Consider the following 15,385-nt stretch of genomic DNA (forward strand, 5'->3'; position numbering starts at 1 on the left):
CTGTTCAGTCACTTGGATATTTTACCAAATCCGTATCTATGTGACCAAAATTCCTGGTCAATTTGATTCACTGTCAGATGATTCTTCCTAAAATTCACAAGAAATCAGCGGGATTTACATGCAGGATTATTGTTCAGCTCCAGGTTAGCTGTTCTGCTGGATGGGGCACAGATGAGGGCATGTCCTTGAAAGCAGCTTATGGGGCACTGAGCAGAGTACCTGGCTTCCCCATCCTCGTTCTGTCATTTCAGGCAGCAGCTTTCATGAGCATTAAACTCACCACTAACAGGGAAATGCTTATTTTTGGACTACCTACTGCAGCTGCTGTAGCAAGTTGCACTCTGGAGCTCCAGCCTTGCAAACAAAATAAATATTTACCTGTAGGCTGTTGTTAATGGAAGAATCCTTCCATTCATGTTTACACTGGAAATACATGCAGTAATTTGGTTGACAGGGTTTGAATGCTCTTAATTCATTTTACTGTAAGAACTCTGAGTGAATGGCAGCCAAGGAAGTGAGGAAGCAAAGCTATTCAGAAATGTGTGGTTAATTTATTTACCTACCTTCCTGGAATGTTGATTTGCTGGTTTTCCTCTTAAAAAATACTGGAGATCCAGACAACATAAATAATTCAGTATGCAAGTATCTCATTTATGGGAATGCTAGCATGGAAATTGTTAAATATGCATTTAATTTAAGCTTGATTAGGCAACTGATTCTGTTCTAACCCAGTCATAATTAAAATGTGGTGTTGTGAGGTTGAAGCCATTACAGGGACCCTGTGCTCCATGAGCAGCATGGCTAATTAGAGGGTCCCCTTTGGGCTGGATGCCTCAGAAGGTGAGGCAGCAACTGGGCTCCCAGGTGTGGGGCTTGGAAGGGTGGTGGGAGAGTGGCTCACTACAATGGAAGAGCTGAAATGTTGCAGAGGCAAGTGAAGCATCCCCTCCTGTTCCTCTTGTTTCCCTGCAAGGGATGCCTCAGCAGTGGAGTGGAGTGAGTGCTGCACACCTCCATGCCCTGCCCTGCTGGGAGTTTCTGTTGCCTGCTCAGGCCAGGAGGATGGGGGAAGAGCTGAAATGAGCCTTGGGATAGAGGAGTTGAGATTACATCCAGGCTGCATCCTCTACAATGCCTTCAGCAGGAGCTGGGCTGGGGATCTCACTAGAGACCCATCAGTGTTATAAATGGAGTGCTGGTGGGAGTAGACTAAAGGAATGCAATTTCCTAAAAATTGCTTGGGCAGAGTCATGGGGTCATGGAGAGGTTCTCCTGTTTTCTAAGGCATTCCTGCTCTAGAGTTCACTTTCCCTTTGGGAAATTGGCAGTGGTATTATTTTTGATGTGAAGGCTGTGCCCTGCAACCCATCCTTGCCTGAGACAGAAGATATGCCCTGGAAATGCAGATAATCTTGCAAAGCTGGGTTACTGAGCTGCTTTTGTGGCTGGCAGAAAGGTGAGACCTGCAACCAGAGATGGTTGTGGGTGAAATCCTGGTGGCTCAATCACCAAGACCTGGCAAAAGGGACCTGGCTGGTCAAACTGGGGACAGGTGTCCTGTGCTGTGTGACACAGCTGGGTATGAGCACACCATCAGCATGAGGCTGTTGCCTTCCAATTCTGGTTTATTTTGTCTTCTTGTTCTTTGGTTTTTTTCCCCTCTTGCCTCTATAATCACCAGAGCTCCCTGCTGCCTGCAATTTGTCTGGGCAGCTCTCCGAGCCACTGTGAACATGTCCGACAAAGCTTAAATCTTGATCTGAGCAAATCTCTTTTAGGCTTTCTCATTTCAACAAAGCCCTTGTTCAGCTGCATTAGTTCCAAGGAGTGCCAGGCCACTGCTCAGTCGATTATCTGGAAGCCTGCTTGCCTTTAGCACACACAGAGAGTTTTGACATATCCCTAATGCATAATGTGGGAGCAAACGCTCTTGGGTGGGGTGAGAAATTCAGGGTGAGAATGAACACCAAATCCCCAGACCCCACAGATTCTGCAGGGTCTCCTCTGCATTTGCAGTTCAGCTGCACTGGATTTCACCCCTTTCTTTTTTTGATGTCTTGGGCAACTGGGGACTGGTTGCTCCCTTCTGGTGCACCTTGCTTTAATCGGGACAGCTGGTAACAGGACATCTTCCCTTGGCTGTTGTAGACCTACCTGACTGCAGCATTTAAATCCTTTTCTCTGTGACTGATTCCACCCCAGTCAGGGCAGAAAGCCTTGCTGAGCTCAGCAGGTTCCCAGAGCAGGAGATGCTGTCTGTCCTTGCTGCTTTGGGGCAAGGCTGAAACGAGGCAGGCTTTAGGAAATTAGGTTTGTTTCTCCACATTCTAGTTGCTGATGTTTTTTTGTTCCATGGCCTGAAATATTATTTTCTGAGAGCTTGTATATTTAATAAAGGTTTTGCATTCCAGTTTACTGTGAGGCTTTTGTGTGTGTGTATATACAAACACCAGATGAAATGCTGAAAGGTATATTTGTAATTTGTGTTTATAAGTGAAGTGGGCTGCTTTTCTCTCCCAGAGGTTAATCTGCTTCTGCACATCCACTGCCACATCTTATACAATTTGGAAGTGATCTCTTAAAGCAAAGACGTTTTTCTTTGCAGATTGCTTATTGTAACACATTATATTGTATAATATCATTCTGTTCAACAACACTCTGTTCTGTTGTGCAAACAGCACAGAAAAAAAGGAGGGGGAAAGGGGGATAAATAAGCAGACACACCAGCAGAAATTCTCCTGTGCTGGTACCCGAATTGCTCTCAGGGAAACGGACACATTTGTATTCTGTCACTGCTACCGTGGCCAGAGAGATCTCCGAGTCCCACAGCTCCAATTTAGAAAATCTTGCTGCACAGCGCTTTGAAGAAAAAGTGTTTCTCCAGTGAGAAAAAGCAGTGATTGTGGGAATGAATGGCTGGTGGCACCGTGGGAGGTCTCTGACACGGCTCTGAAGTGGGGTCCAGCGTGGAGCCCGGGGCTGGTCCTGCAGGGCAGGGCTGGGTGGGTGGCACTGCTGGTCCAGAGCAATGGGAGAGATGAGCTGGTCCTGGGGTGGGTGGCACTGCTGATCCAGAGCAGTGGGAGTGATGGGCTGGTCCTGCAAGGCAGGGTTGGGTGGGTGGCACTGCTGGTCCAGAGCAATGGGAGCAATGGGCTGGTCCTGGGGTGGGTGGCACTGCTGATCCATAGCAATGGGAGCAATGGGCTGGTCCTGCAAGGCAGGGTTGGGTGGGTGGCACTGCTGATCCTCAGCAGTGGCAGTGATGGGCTGGGCTGGGCTGGGCTGGGGGCAGTGCCTGGCATCGCTGAGGGCAGGATCCAGCATCCTGCGGGGCTCCAGGGATGCTTCCCTGGGACAGAGCCTTCCCCTCCACAGCTGTGTCTGTCTGAGCACGGGAAAACACCAGGGGGAGGAAGGGCAGAGGCTGCTTGTCGAGGTAGAATCCTGCAGTTCCTCCTCCTCTGCCCAGAGCAGAGCCTGACACTGAGCTGGGTGTCTGGAGCTGGGCCCCTGTGATCTGATATTTTGTATTTGGGCACAAGTTCTCCACTCCCCCTCCATTCAGCATTAAAGAATCATATAATGCTTTAAACTTGGGTCAGCCTCCATTCCCCAAGTCTTGTGTTTCAGGCTTACTATAAATTATTTAAACAAGGAGGCAGCCTGTAATGTGGGCAAGTGCTCTTTATGCTAAAGGCATAGATGGCAGTCACTCAGCCTCTAGAATTTACAGAGATATTTGCATTCATTGCTACATTATTTCTTTTTCTCTCTGAAAGGTGGCATAACTGTGAGTCAGCATTGTGGTGTGTCTGATCTCAAGGACCTCACATGATGTGCTCTGAGAAGAGGACGCTCCAGGTTCATTTTTTCCTACCATTCCAGTGAATTTTTAAAGCACACCCCCTGCCAAACAAACCATCAGCTGGTTCCCTGGCACTGCAGAAACCCTTCCCAGAGCTGCCCCAAAGAATGTGCCCTGCTGAGTGCCAGCCAGGCTGAGAGCAGAGCTCAGGTGTCCTCATTTCCTGCTCTTGCTAATTGCCAGCTGCTCCCTGGTGTCCTGTAGTGACGAGTGAACAATAAGAATTCGAGAAACTTAGCAAAACCTAAGCTGTTTCACTGAACTTTCTGTTGAATAATTGTAAAAAAGGGTGTTAGGATTCAGTGATGTCAGAAAACGTGAAAGCAGCCAGCAGCTGCCAGGGAGCCTGAGAATAAGCAATCTCCAGTGGTTTGCAGCATAGCCAGCTCCTTTTTTTGATGGCAAAAAAAGATGAAACACTACAAAGATATTCCCAGGGAGAAAATAGATGTCATACAACATTTAAATAGATCCTTTCAAGAAGGAGAGCTGCAGAAACCCTTGTAACTAGCTCATAAGTGTGAACCTGCTGATTTTTTTAAAAAGACTGGTAGGACAGATAGCAGGCTTTAAATACACAGCTCTGTTGTCTTGATAGCTGAATTCTATTGTCCAGATTTTGCCTGAATGTACCAGGTAATAATAAAAGCAATACAGGAAGCAGGTCCATCACTACAAAATATGTGTTTAAAAGAGCTTTGTACTCTACAAAGCAAGACATTTTGAAATAGAGAACTGGTTAAAATGGAAGTTTTAAAGACTACATAGGGATTCATGGTAATAGAGAGAACACAAGTGGCAAAGAAATTTCTTGTGTAGTGGAACTGAAATATTGATAACTGGGAGATCAGAAGGGAATATAAGAAATGGAGAGAGCCTAGAGGTGGCAATTTCTTTCCCAGAAAACGGTATGCACTATGGAATGAAGGCAGTTGTCCACTTCTAAATCAGGAATGATTTAAATTTGATGCTTGTATCAAAAGGCAGCTCAGTACATCTCCATCAATTTCCAGAAAAATGTAATAGCTGAAAGGGCGCCCTGATCCTGAAACATGTGCATAAATGCTAGAAAACAGCTCTTTACAGACATGGTGTCCAGTTTTTTTTTGGTGAAAGACACTAGCCAAGTGTAAGCATAAGGGAAGGAACAGGCTGTAAGCTCCCCTTAGTGCTGCCCACCCTGTCCCCATGCAGACCTGCTGCAGTTTCCTCTCTCCTGCCCTGGGCTGGCTCTGCCCTTTGCTGCTCACTGCTCTGGGAGCCCAGTCCTGTCCCAGGGCCTTTCCCTGCTCTGCCTGCAGCAGGACCTGAGATCTCTGCAGGGAGCTCTGACCGTGCCCTGAGCCCTTCAGTTTTTCTGATTCTCCATGAAGGAGCTGCCCTGCTCCCCCCAGAGCCATTCCCGTGGCTGCAGAGCCCGTCCCAGCCATCCCTGTGCTTCACTCTCATCCTCCTCTCCCTCCACTGTGCTCACTCCCCAGAGGCTGCTGCTGCATGGACAACACTGAGCACAGTCCTCCTTAGCCTGCTTCTTGCCAGAAAAGAAAAATCCAGCTGGATTCCTGCTTGATTTGAGGCAGTTCCACTGGATTTATTGTGGTCTTAGTCTTGAACCCTGATTCATTGGTATGTGCTGATGAATTTGATTAGAGCTGGCCTGTGTAATAGAAAATCTGAATCTTTTTGGGCTGCATTGTGTCTGTGAGCTACAAAGTGATCTGTCTTTGTTTCTTTATTTCCTGCATTCATCTTGGAAAGGAAGGGCCATGTCTAAAGGAGACAGACAAGAGCTCTGTGTGGTTTGGAGCAGGGGTGCAGGTGGCCATGGAGCTACAAACGACTCATCTCCAGAGGTGCTGCCACAGACTGACTGCCTTCAAATTCCTACACCAATATCATTTGTATTCCTCTGTCAAGGTGATTTCAAAGTATCTGTTGACTGTGATGGAAGAAAAAATGTTGTGAATGTAGAATTTTTCTTCTGGTAGTAAGGAGGAGGAGGAAAGAGGAGGCCTTTATATCATTGTATAAAATGTTTACTCATAATGCACATTTAAATAAAGATATAAATCAAAAGATGCAAAGGAGCTCTTTCCTGTGATTTTTTTTTTTGGTGAATTCTGTACCCCTGCCTTTCCCATTTTAGTCATTTAATATGAATATTAAGTAAAAATTCTTTAAGACATAGTACTAATTAATGCATCATCATTTTTGGACACTATTTGATATAGGCAATGTGAAGTCTGTGTCTAGGGCCCAGAGCTGCCTTCTTTTCCCATTTAATGTTTCCCAAGGATGGATTTTTCTTCAAAGCTTGCACTAACATTGGTGCAGGGTCAGAGCTGACTGATCCTGCACCAAGATAAGGAGGAAATGAGGGGTTTGGGCAGAGTTTAGGGAGGTTTAGTTACAAGGTGTTTGTACTGGCAGCCTGGAAATGGGCAGCCCGTGGATGACCCACTCCTGGGCACCTGTGGTGTGTGCTTTGTCTGCACAGAGCTCTTGTTTCTCCTGACAGCCCACAGAAGGGGGTGTGTGGCTGAGCTGTGCTCTGTGCCCCAGGAGGGCTGCGCTGCTCAGGGCTCCTCCTGTCCCCACCGTGTGTGACACACCAGGGGAACGTGGTGGGAATGATCAGGGTCTCTGTAAACCAACTCCTGGGCACCCAGAAGTTGCATTCAAACATTCTGCAGTGCCTTTTAGAAGCAGAAAGTGCATCAGGTCTGTGGCTGCACAGCTCTGTTAGAGCAGGGCACATCCACTGCTGGTGCAGGGAGCTGGAGGACACAGAGCCACCGGCTGCTTTTACTGATCATACTTCAAATACATCTCTTCTTATTGTAAAGCTGATAAAATTTTGAGAGGTTTCTTGTACTTACAGGCTCAGCTGAGCAGATTAAACATTACATAATGTGCCTCTCAGGGGCACAGCATGATTAATGAATGCTTACAAAGTGCTTTGTTAAATATGACATAGTACTAATGTCTCTCTCGTAACAGAAAAACTGAGGAGGAGTTGGTAGAAACTGTGCTCCCTGAAAAGGCATTCTCTACATTTTTTTTTTGCCAAAAGTAATCTGCTGAATGAAGTAAAATAAACTCTGAGTTATATGCAGTATGAAGCAAAGCCAGATTTCTCTTCTTGTGTTGGAAGAGGAGCATGTCTGCTCGGGAACTCGGCAACACAATCCCACAATCTTCAGCAAAGACCATGTGGAGGCCAATAATTTAACTGGCAACTTCCCTGTGCCATCAAGCACAGAAAAGGAACACAACCTGAAGCTAAAAGGAGACATTTTTGAAATTATTGCTGGTGTGATAGCCTAACTTTGATTTATTTTTATTGTTTTGCATTGCTTTGCATTGACAAATGAATCTGAGTGGAGCTTTGACTTTCAGATTCCTCTGCAATAAAAAATATTTTGAATATAATAATTCTAAGGGACTCCATTTTGGAAAAGCAGGAACAGAAGAAGTATTCCAGGGTGCATGTATGTCTCTGTACGAAGCTGGAAGACAAATTAGAGGTCTACTCAATTAAAAATCAATATTTATAAAGACCCTGCCAGGAATAATTGCATAGTGCTAGGCTGCTGGCTGCTGAAAATCAACATGGATATATTGGCTTTCATTTTTGACAGCTGAAGATCCAGCCTTCAATTTTGGTGCCTCTAATTTAAACTCAGCATAACCCAATATTGGTGTTACATGTGTCTTTCTATACCTTCTCCCAGAGAGAATACTCTCAATATTGAGAGGAAAAATCAATATAGGTTCATGTTTTGTATCTTCATGACACTTCCTTACAGTGGCTGTCACTGAGAGTAACAGGGGACTGAGATCAGAGGCAGAGGGATGGCAGATTGGCTCAGTTTTGTTAGGGATTTAAAAAATTGACCCTGTTAATGAACATTTGCGGATCTTACCTACTTTCTTCCAAGGAGATCCCAATACTGCTTTGATTTTTCCAATTTGTTTTCCAATTACATTACAGAATATATATATTTTTTTAATTTAAAATATATTTTCTCTTTCCTTCTTAAAAAGAGAAAAGGGGAAATAAAAGCTGCTGTATTTGTAAAAGTGAGAGGTTTAAAATGCTGGATTTTTAATTTGCTTGTTAATTTTATTCTGAGAGTGTAAAATTCCAGCATGGTGATGTTTGCTCCCATACTTTACTGACATCAGTGAGGACATGTGGCACAATGGAGTAGAGGCCAGACATGAATCTAGCTTTTACCACCAGCCTTTCAAGGCACCCCAAACCTGACTTGTGTTTAGTTTGGACAGACAATCAAGTAATTCATTGCTGCCACTGTGTCCTGAGAAGTCGGTGATTTATTACTTCTTTTTAGAGAAAAGACAGCATTTGCTTAGGGTAGGGTTATGATTGGTGTAAATCCATTCCTCAAAAACCAAACTTTCCTTTTGCTGCCTGGATGGGAGCAAATGGACTGGCCAAGCACCTGGGTTTACAAAGAGAAAAGTGCCTGATGGCAATTTATCTTCAGCTGGGAATTCACCAGAAGAGTCCAGGAAATGCAAATGAGGCTGTACTTTCCTTTGGACATCTGATAAAGGAGATTATGGACACACAGCTGTAGGCCTGGAGGGTTCAAGAATTCTTAAACCCTTGGAAGAATAAGCAAAACTCACAATACTGGCAGAAAAATTTTTACCTGCCCACATTTTTAGCAATGAGGACATTTTCTGACTTCGGAGTTTGCAAGTTTCAGAACATAAGAATTCTTTATTATTTATATACTGTGAGCACAAGTTTCTATGGTACCTCATTTCACAGCATTTATTATTGCCCTGAATGCTAAGCAGTATTTCTTATTGCCTGTATAAACTATACAACTACAATGATTTATTTCTTGAAAAAGTACCAAGATTTTATTTTATTAAAAAGCCCCACAAATCCCTTGAAATTATCAAGTACAGATTTTGTGACATATTGTTTTAAAAAAAACTAATGTTCCTGAATATTTACTATTTTAGTAATGTCATATATAAAGTCAAATAGTTAACTGACATTTGGATTATGATTATGAAATGCTGTACAGCATAAAAAATGTGGTATTGTTTTTGGAGTACTGTACAGGTATATAAAACTGCTGTAGGACCTTATGCCCCTTCATAAATCTTGTGGAACTGAAACATTAATAACTAAAATTAGTTAGTGATTGTGTTGTTAATGCTTTCAAAATGAAAAAGGGCTTAATCCTGCTTTGCTTGGAGGTATTAATGGCCGCTGTTATGTGGGTTGTATGTTTTGTTTATTTGCAGTGCTGCTTAGTGGTGATGGATATACTCACCTCTTTCATTTATGGTAAATACAAAGACCAATTAAGTGCTCCTTTGTGTAAGATGGATGGAACAAAAGCCAGCTGGGACCCAAGGCAATGAGCAGTGCAAAACTAATGAGCAACAGAGCCAAATGGACACGGGTTTTCCTGTAGATTAATTGCAAACTCTGGCTTGACTAGCTAATGGTAGGTATATCCCTCCGTGGTTTTGAGAAGTAAAAAAATTAAGGAGAAACACTGCAAAAAGAGAGAGAGGCAGTGCTTAACCCAGGAGAAAGCCATGAGGAAGGGCTCCTAGTGGGAATAATGCTCACTGGGAAGGGAGTCTTGGATTTCTGGAAAGAAAACCTTATTTTTTGGGGTTTTGTACTTGTGTGTTGGAAAAGCAGAATTGTGCTACACCTTTTTTATTTTGTGGTAAATAAGCAGAACTGCACCCAAGAAACACTTGTTTTGTCTCAGCTTGTTTTCTTTCCATTGGGAAACAAGTGTGCTATTGAGACCTGCCCCCACCTTGGGAGCAACCCCTTGGGAGAAAATGTGAGGAAATGGGAAATGTTCTGCTTTTCCTTTGTATTGCACATGTCACAAAGCAGACCAGGCTTCTGTGATAGGCATGGTGGGAATCAGGAGGGATACCAAAGGTGTTTATGGCTGTATTGGAAGCCCTAAAACCAAAATTACTTGATTGGTTTATCTGCAGTAGTTGTGAGCAACACTGGGAGTGGAGCCTGAGTGCAGCTGGTGACTCGATTCATGTAGGGCTCAGCAGGCACATTAAAATTATCTATTATAGCATTTCAGTCTTATTTTTTACTGATACTGCTGAAAGAAGAGATTCAAGGATTTCTAGGATGAGAATGCAAAGGGTTCTCTGCAGGAGGAAAAATTCTCAAGGGTTTTTTTCTGACATTGATGAGAGCAAGTTGGACACTTGGGATTTATGGTAACCTCCTGACAGCAAGATAATGCCTTGGGGAGGTGGGCTAAAAGTTGCCAACATCCTCTTTGCTAAAGAATACTGGACTGTGTGAGTCATTGGGAATGAAATACGGGAGAATATTTATTCTCAGCCCACCAAATAGTTTTAATGTTTACCCTATTGTTAAATTGTCTTCTTTACTCATGGATTTGAGAACATCTTGCTCACTACAACTTAGTCACAAATGTGTCTTGGTACAATGACTACAAAAGTCCAGTTGGAAGAGCTGGTAGCTGTATCTATTGAAATTCATGTTGCAACATGATTTTTATTTTTGATAGGAGTCATTGTTCTGAAGTCTTAAGCACTTATGAGAGGCTCTTCTTATTTGTTCCTTCAAAAATGTAATTGGTGGGGTAAATTGTTTAGAAGTGTATCATAGTCTGCTTTTGCTAAGGAATGACCTGTCTTGACTGGTATATTAATTGTACCTTACAGGTGCTCAGTTCAGCTGTGACAATATAAAGCTACATAGAGCACTGTGGCAAGTATTTGTATGATTTCCCTTGATTTCTATTTATATGATTCTACATCTATATGATTTCTCTTCCACTTTTAGTGGAAGGACACCAGAACTTCTGGTGAACAAGCCAGACATCCCTGAACCTGGGGGTAAAACTCTCAGAAGAGCATGCTATCTTGTGATCACAATAATGAAATAGAAAAAGAGCTGCTTTCATCTGACAGCTGGTAAAGATTTTTGTTTAGAATAAGGAAAATTCTGTTCTGCTCAAAGGATCTGCCACTTAGGATTTGGGGGCTGCAGAATAGCAAAAACTTCTTGTGAATGGGAAGGAAAAAAAGTGCTGCTAAGCAGCTCACACAGCCCTGGTATGTACTGGGTGTTTAAAGGCTGACAGTTCACCTGAGTAGAGGTTCCAATCCACTTTTACACCAGCATTCCAGGACAGACTGATCAGGATCCTGCAGAAAGGAAAGAAGCAGTGATTCTGTGGTTGCTGGCAGGCAGCAGGGATGGATCCCCAGGCTGGAGTGCAGCCCCTTGGGCACCAGCTCTGACCTGGAGGAGATCAAGGCTCCAGATTCCTGCAGCCCTGGGCAGCACAGGTTTGCTTTGAGCTCTGCCATGCAGGGAGGTATAACAGAGCAGCCAAGGGAGGGATTTTCATTGCCAGGCTACAAGAAGCCTTATGAATCTCTTAAAGAGCATCAACCCTAAAGGCAGGTACTCCAAAAGGCAGTCACCTGCTGCAGAGATGCTCTTTTGGGTGCTTATCCCCCTTGTACATATGAATAACCCTTCCAATATGTAACTTTTAGGTCTGATTCCATTAAGCTGGAGCCCAGGCTGAGGCTGTAAGCCAAAAATCCCATCTGGCCATTTGGCCCTCGCTGGGCTGCAGGGAGGAGCTGGCAGTGCTGGGCTGTGAGGATCTGCAGGCTGGGGGGGTTTGCATGGAAGTGCAGCAGATCTGCTCTCTGCTCGTGTCCCTGGGGTGTCACAGGCTGCTCACTGGGGTCAGGACTCTGTGTTTTGGCTTAGGGGCTCCTGGGCTCAGCCTGTGTTAATGTGTTTTGGCTGTGGGGTGGCATCCCAGGCAGAGAGGGCAGAGGAACTGCTGCTGAATATTTCAGAGGTACCTGTGGAGGCTTGAAGACCTGAGTGAGATTTCACAGGTGACAGCCAGTGCTTACTGTGCATTCCTGCTGCTGGGGGCTTGGAATAAATTCCCACAGAACCTTGGTATAGATAGATATGGTGCCTGCTATTGCAGCTAAATATTCAGAGATAAATATCCCTTAGCAGAGCACTGAGAGGACGAAGAACAAAAAAATTCCAAATTTTGTCTGAATTTTTTGGCTTCCTATCTTGCTATCTTCCTATCTTGAATAGTGTCTGTTCAAGGACCATGGAAGGTGAGTCTTCTCTCCCCTTGGTGTCACCCCTCACGGTCTGGACCCTTGTGATGTATTATGAAGTGTCTTTTGTGAAGCACGAAACCGAGTCGATACGTGAGAATCTCGCCTTTCATTTTGCAGGAGAGCAGGGAAGAGAGGAGGTGGGAGGGAAAGGCGTGCGTTCAAACCAGCTCAAAATAACCATCAGAAAGCGAATTAAAAAATATATCCCACAGACTTAATATTTTTAAGACTATGTGACTTTTTAAGCCAGCCACCTGACTTTGGGGAGGGGAAAGGGGCTGACTCACAATATTTGAATACTACAGATTGGCAATGGTGAGCCTGGCTGCTTTCTGGGCGGGTGTAATTACTGCCAGAGAGTGAATTGCCTCCCTCGGATCTTGGAAGGAGTAGTAGAGCAGAGGAGTAGCTGTGACTCAGCCCTGGGGATGTGTGTGAGTCACGGTGACTCTTGCTCGGTAATTGCTTGCTTAGAGCAGCACTCAAAATCTCCCTGTCCATCCCCACCGAATATTTGCAGCACACACAGATACAACTTTGAAAGAAATGCTGTTGCTGGCTGAGAAAAAGAATGAGTCGTGACATTTTGGTGTCTTACAGGTGAATTAGAATGTAAATGGAAGTGCTTTGATTCCCTTCCCGTCGCACAGGATGATTTCAGTATTTACATGAACTCTAACCCCCAAGTGCTTCAGAGCTCCAGGTGTTTGTGAAGCAGACATCAGCACAGCCTGGATGAGGAGGAAAGTTTGAACAGTAATGACAGGTTGATGACTTGAGATTTTTATTGTTACTTCCATTACTTTTATGAAGTATTTGTCAGTCGTGTCTGCAGAGCAGGAATTCTAATGAGTAATTGGCATTGCTATTGTTTATTGCTTTTATGTGAAATCTATTTTATTTATTTGTTTGGATTTCAGCCCAGAAGTGGATTATTGTTTTATCCATATCCAGTTAAAAATATTTGATTTAAGCTTACAGCATGCAAATTAATCTTCGTGTATTTGTAGATGGAGAAACTGTGCAGGCTTCTATTTATATGATATTAAAGATAAGGGGCAAGGAGCAATGAAAATGGAACCAAATATTTACACCTGGGAAAACGAGAAACAACAACATCTCAAATTATACTCTACATGAACCAAATGAGAGAAAAAAGGCCTGCAAGAATGTAAGAGTAGCTGTCTTTGCTGCCTCTAGGAGATATTCGTGGAGGTTGCAGAGTTGAAGTGGTTGGTTGTTACTTCTGTAGCATCTGAGTTTGCCCTGGTCCCCAAAGAAAGGCAGAGCCTGGAGCATCTGGTGTGTTTATTCCTGAACTTTCAGGAAAAAAAAAAAAAAAAGAAAAGAAAGAAAAGAAAAAAAAAGAAAGAGCTGCTGAGCTTCAAGGACACCCCAGTTGGCTACAAAACTCCTAGGTACGCCTGGCCAGCTCCCCAGGTTTTATTTTAGTGAAATTTCACATTTCACTTTTATGTGTGTCTGAAATGGGGTCGAAAGCCACAGAGTTGAATGTCGTTTTGTGGAGGAAATTGCACAGCTCTTAATTTGAGCAGCACTGAGAGGAACTTTCCTGGTGCCCTGGGCTGGCAGGAGCTCAGCAGCCAGGGCTGTACCACGGCAGCTCCCCCAGGTCCCACTCCCACCACCACAAAAATAATGTGGAATTTTTTTCCACATCCAAAGGGACCTGGATAAGGAGGAGGCATCTCCTCATCTGTATTTCCCATTCCTTGGTTTGGAGTATCTCAGTTGTTGCATTTCCGTGGTGAAATCACTGTCATACTCAACGAAATTATCATTTTTGTCTGTCCCCAAGTGATCCAATGGTGCTTCAAGACTAGAATATACTTGGGGGAATTTAGAGGGGATTTACTATCAAAAAGATTCTGATATTTATAAAAATTTCAATTTTCAAAGGCAGTCAGAAAACAAAACATCATCCAAATACTTTATCATAAGATTGCTTGGCTTATGGTTGAAAAAAATAAGCTTGGGAGGAAATTTGTACATTGGAACATGAACAGAAGATACAGGGTGCTTTGTTCCTCATTGTTCTTAGAGTCTATATTCTCTTATTTTTAGTAGAAATACCAGTTTTATCCTAGGTGAGATTTCACAGTTCCTGTAGTGCAAGTGACACTGATAGGAGAAATGGTCTCTGTTTTCTTCCACACCTTTTAATTTTGAGAGGTCTAAAAACAGGGTTCTTTTTCCTAAGAGGTTTGGGTGTTCTTTTTCTTATTTTTTTTTTAATGTTTTTCTATTTTTCTCTCATTTGGTATATTTTAACAGCATAGTATTGTGCTTGTTTCTTCAAGTTGTCTTCAAGTGTACTTGGCATAGTTAAAATGAGCTATGTAGATATTTTATTATTACTTGTACACAGGGACTCACTCTCCTGTGTGTCTACTTATCCACAGCCAAATGTGCTTATTCAGTAGCCCTAAGGTAAAATCTTTGTAACATTAAATTCAAATCAGTGTCCTCATGGAGTTCAGTGGCCTGGCATTTAATTTCACCAGAAGAAAGATATGACAGCAACTGCTGATCCCATCAATGTTCAACTTCTCCCTAAATTGGTGATAAATATGGGCTGTGGAGAGCCTTTGAAACAAAAGTCCTCAGTCCTCTGGGATCTTGCACACAGGTTAAAACTCTGATTATTAATATTGGCACCTCCACTGTCCTCAGCCATGTCATAAAGAGCTGACACCAGAACAGGTAGAAGTGTCTCAGAAAATGAAATTTCAAGTGTTTTCCTGTCTTTCTTGAGGTTTTGCTCATTTCTTGGTCCTTTTTGTCTCAGTGGACTCCAAATCCCATCACACCAATTTCTGTAGGAGCTGAGTGAAGCCCTCATGTCTGGAGCCAAATTAATCCTGGAGCACGTTGCTAACTCTGAATTGCAGTTTGGAACCTCTGCTGGATTGTGTTTAATGAAATTTGTAATGTGTTTAACAGTGCTTGGCCAGAACTTCGTTGTGTCCAAATAAATAAGTGCTGTCCTATACAGTTGTAAGTTTAGTTAAAATCAGTGCGGTAATTATGAACATTATCATTAATTGCTTTCCTCCTCTACCCTTTAAAAGCACACTTTAAAAATGTTTTTCTGGTTGATGCCTGTCCTTTGCATTGCCATTTTGAGGGTGACCCTGGGTCTGGTTTGACACTCAAACTGCTTAGATTTTACTCTGGAGTAAAATCAACTTTTATAGGCAATATTGTTTTAGAGTTTTGCCTTTTATTTGAGCTGAGCTGGGCTGCCTTTCCTGAGGTGTCTGCCTGATGCTCAGTGAAACCACCAAGCCATTGTAAAGAGGGTGAGCCCTGCCAGGAATA

The 15,385-nt window shown here is 43.3% G+C and overlaps 1 long non-coding RNA gene across 2 annotated transcripts; it reads left to right on the plus strand.

Moving 5' to 3' along the window:
• The first annotated feature begins 2,736 nt into the window (after positions 1-2,736).
• On the plus strand, positions 2,737-5,758 carry LOC135281275 (uncharacterized). 2 transcript variants are annotated; one of them, XR_010347975.1, is made up of 3 exons: positions 2,737-2,934; positions 3,783-3,864; positions 5,627-5,758. It is a non-coding gene; the product is annotated as an uncharacterized LOC135281275 (long non-coding RNA). The 2 variants fall into 2 exon arrangements; XR_010347974.1 differs by having other exon boundaries at positions 2,737-2,883.
• Positions 5,759-15,385: the final 9,627 nt, after the last annotated feature.

The sequence above is a fragment of the Passer domesticus genome, chromosome 15 (assembly GCF_036417665.1).
Source record: "Passer domesticus isolate bPasDom1 chromosome 15, bPasDom1.hap1, whole genome shotgun sequence".
Lineage (NCBI taxonomy): Eukaryota > Metazoa > Chordata > Aves > Passeriformes > Passeridae > Passer > Passer domesticus.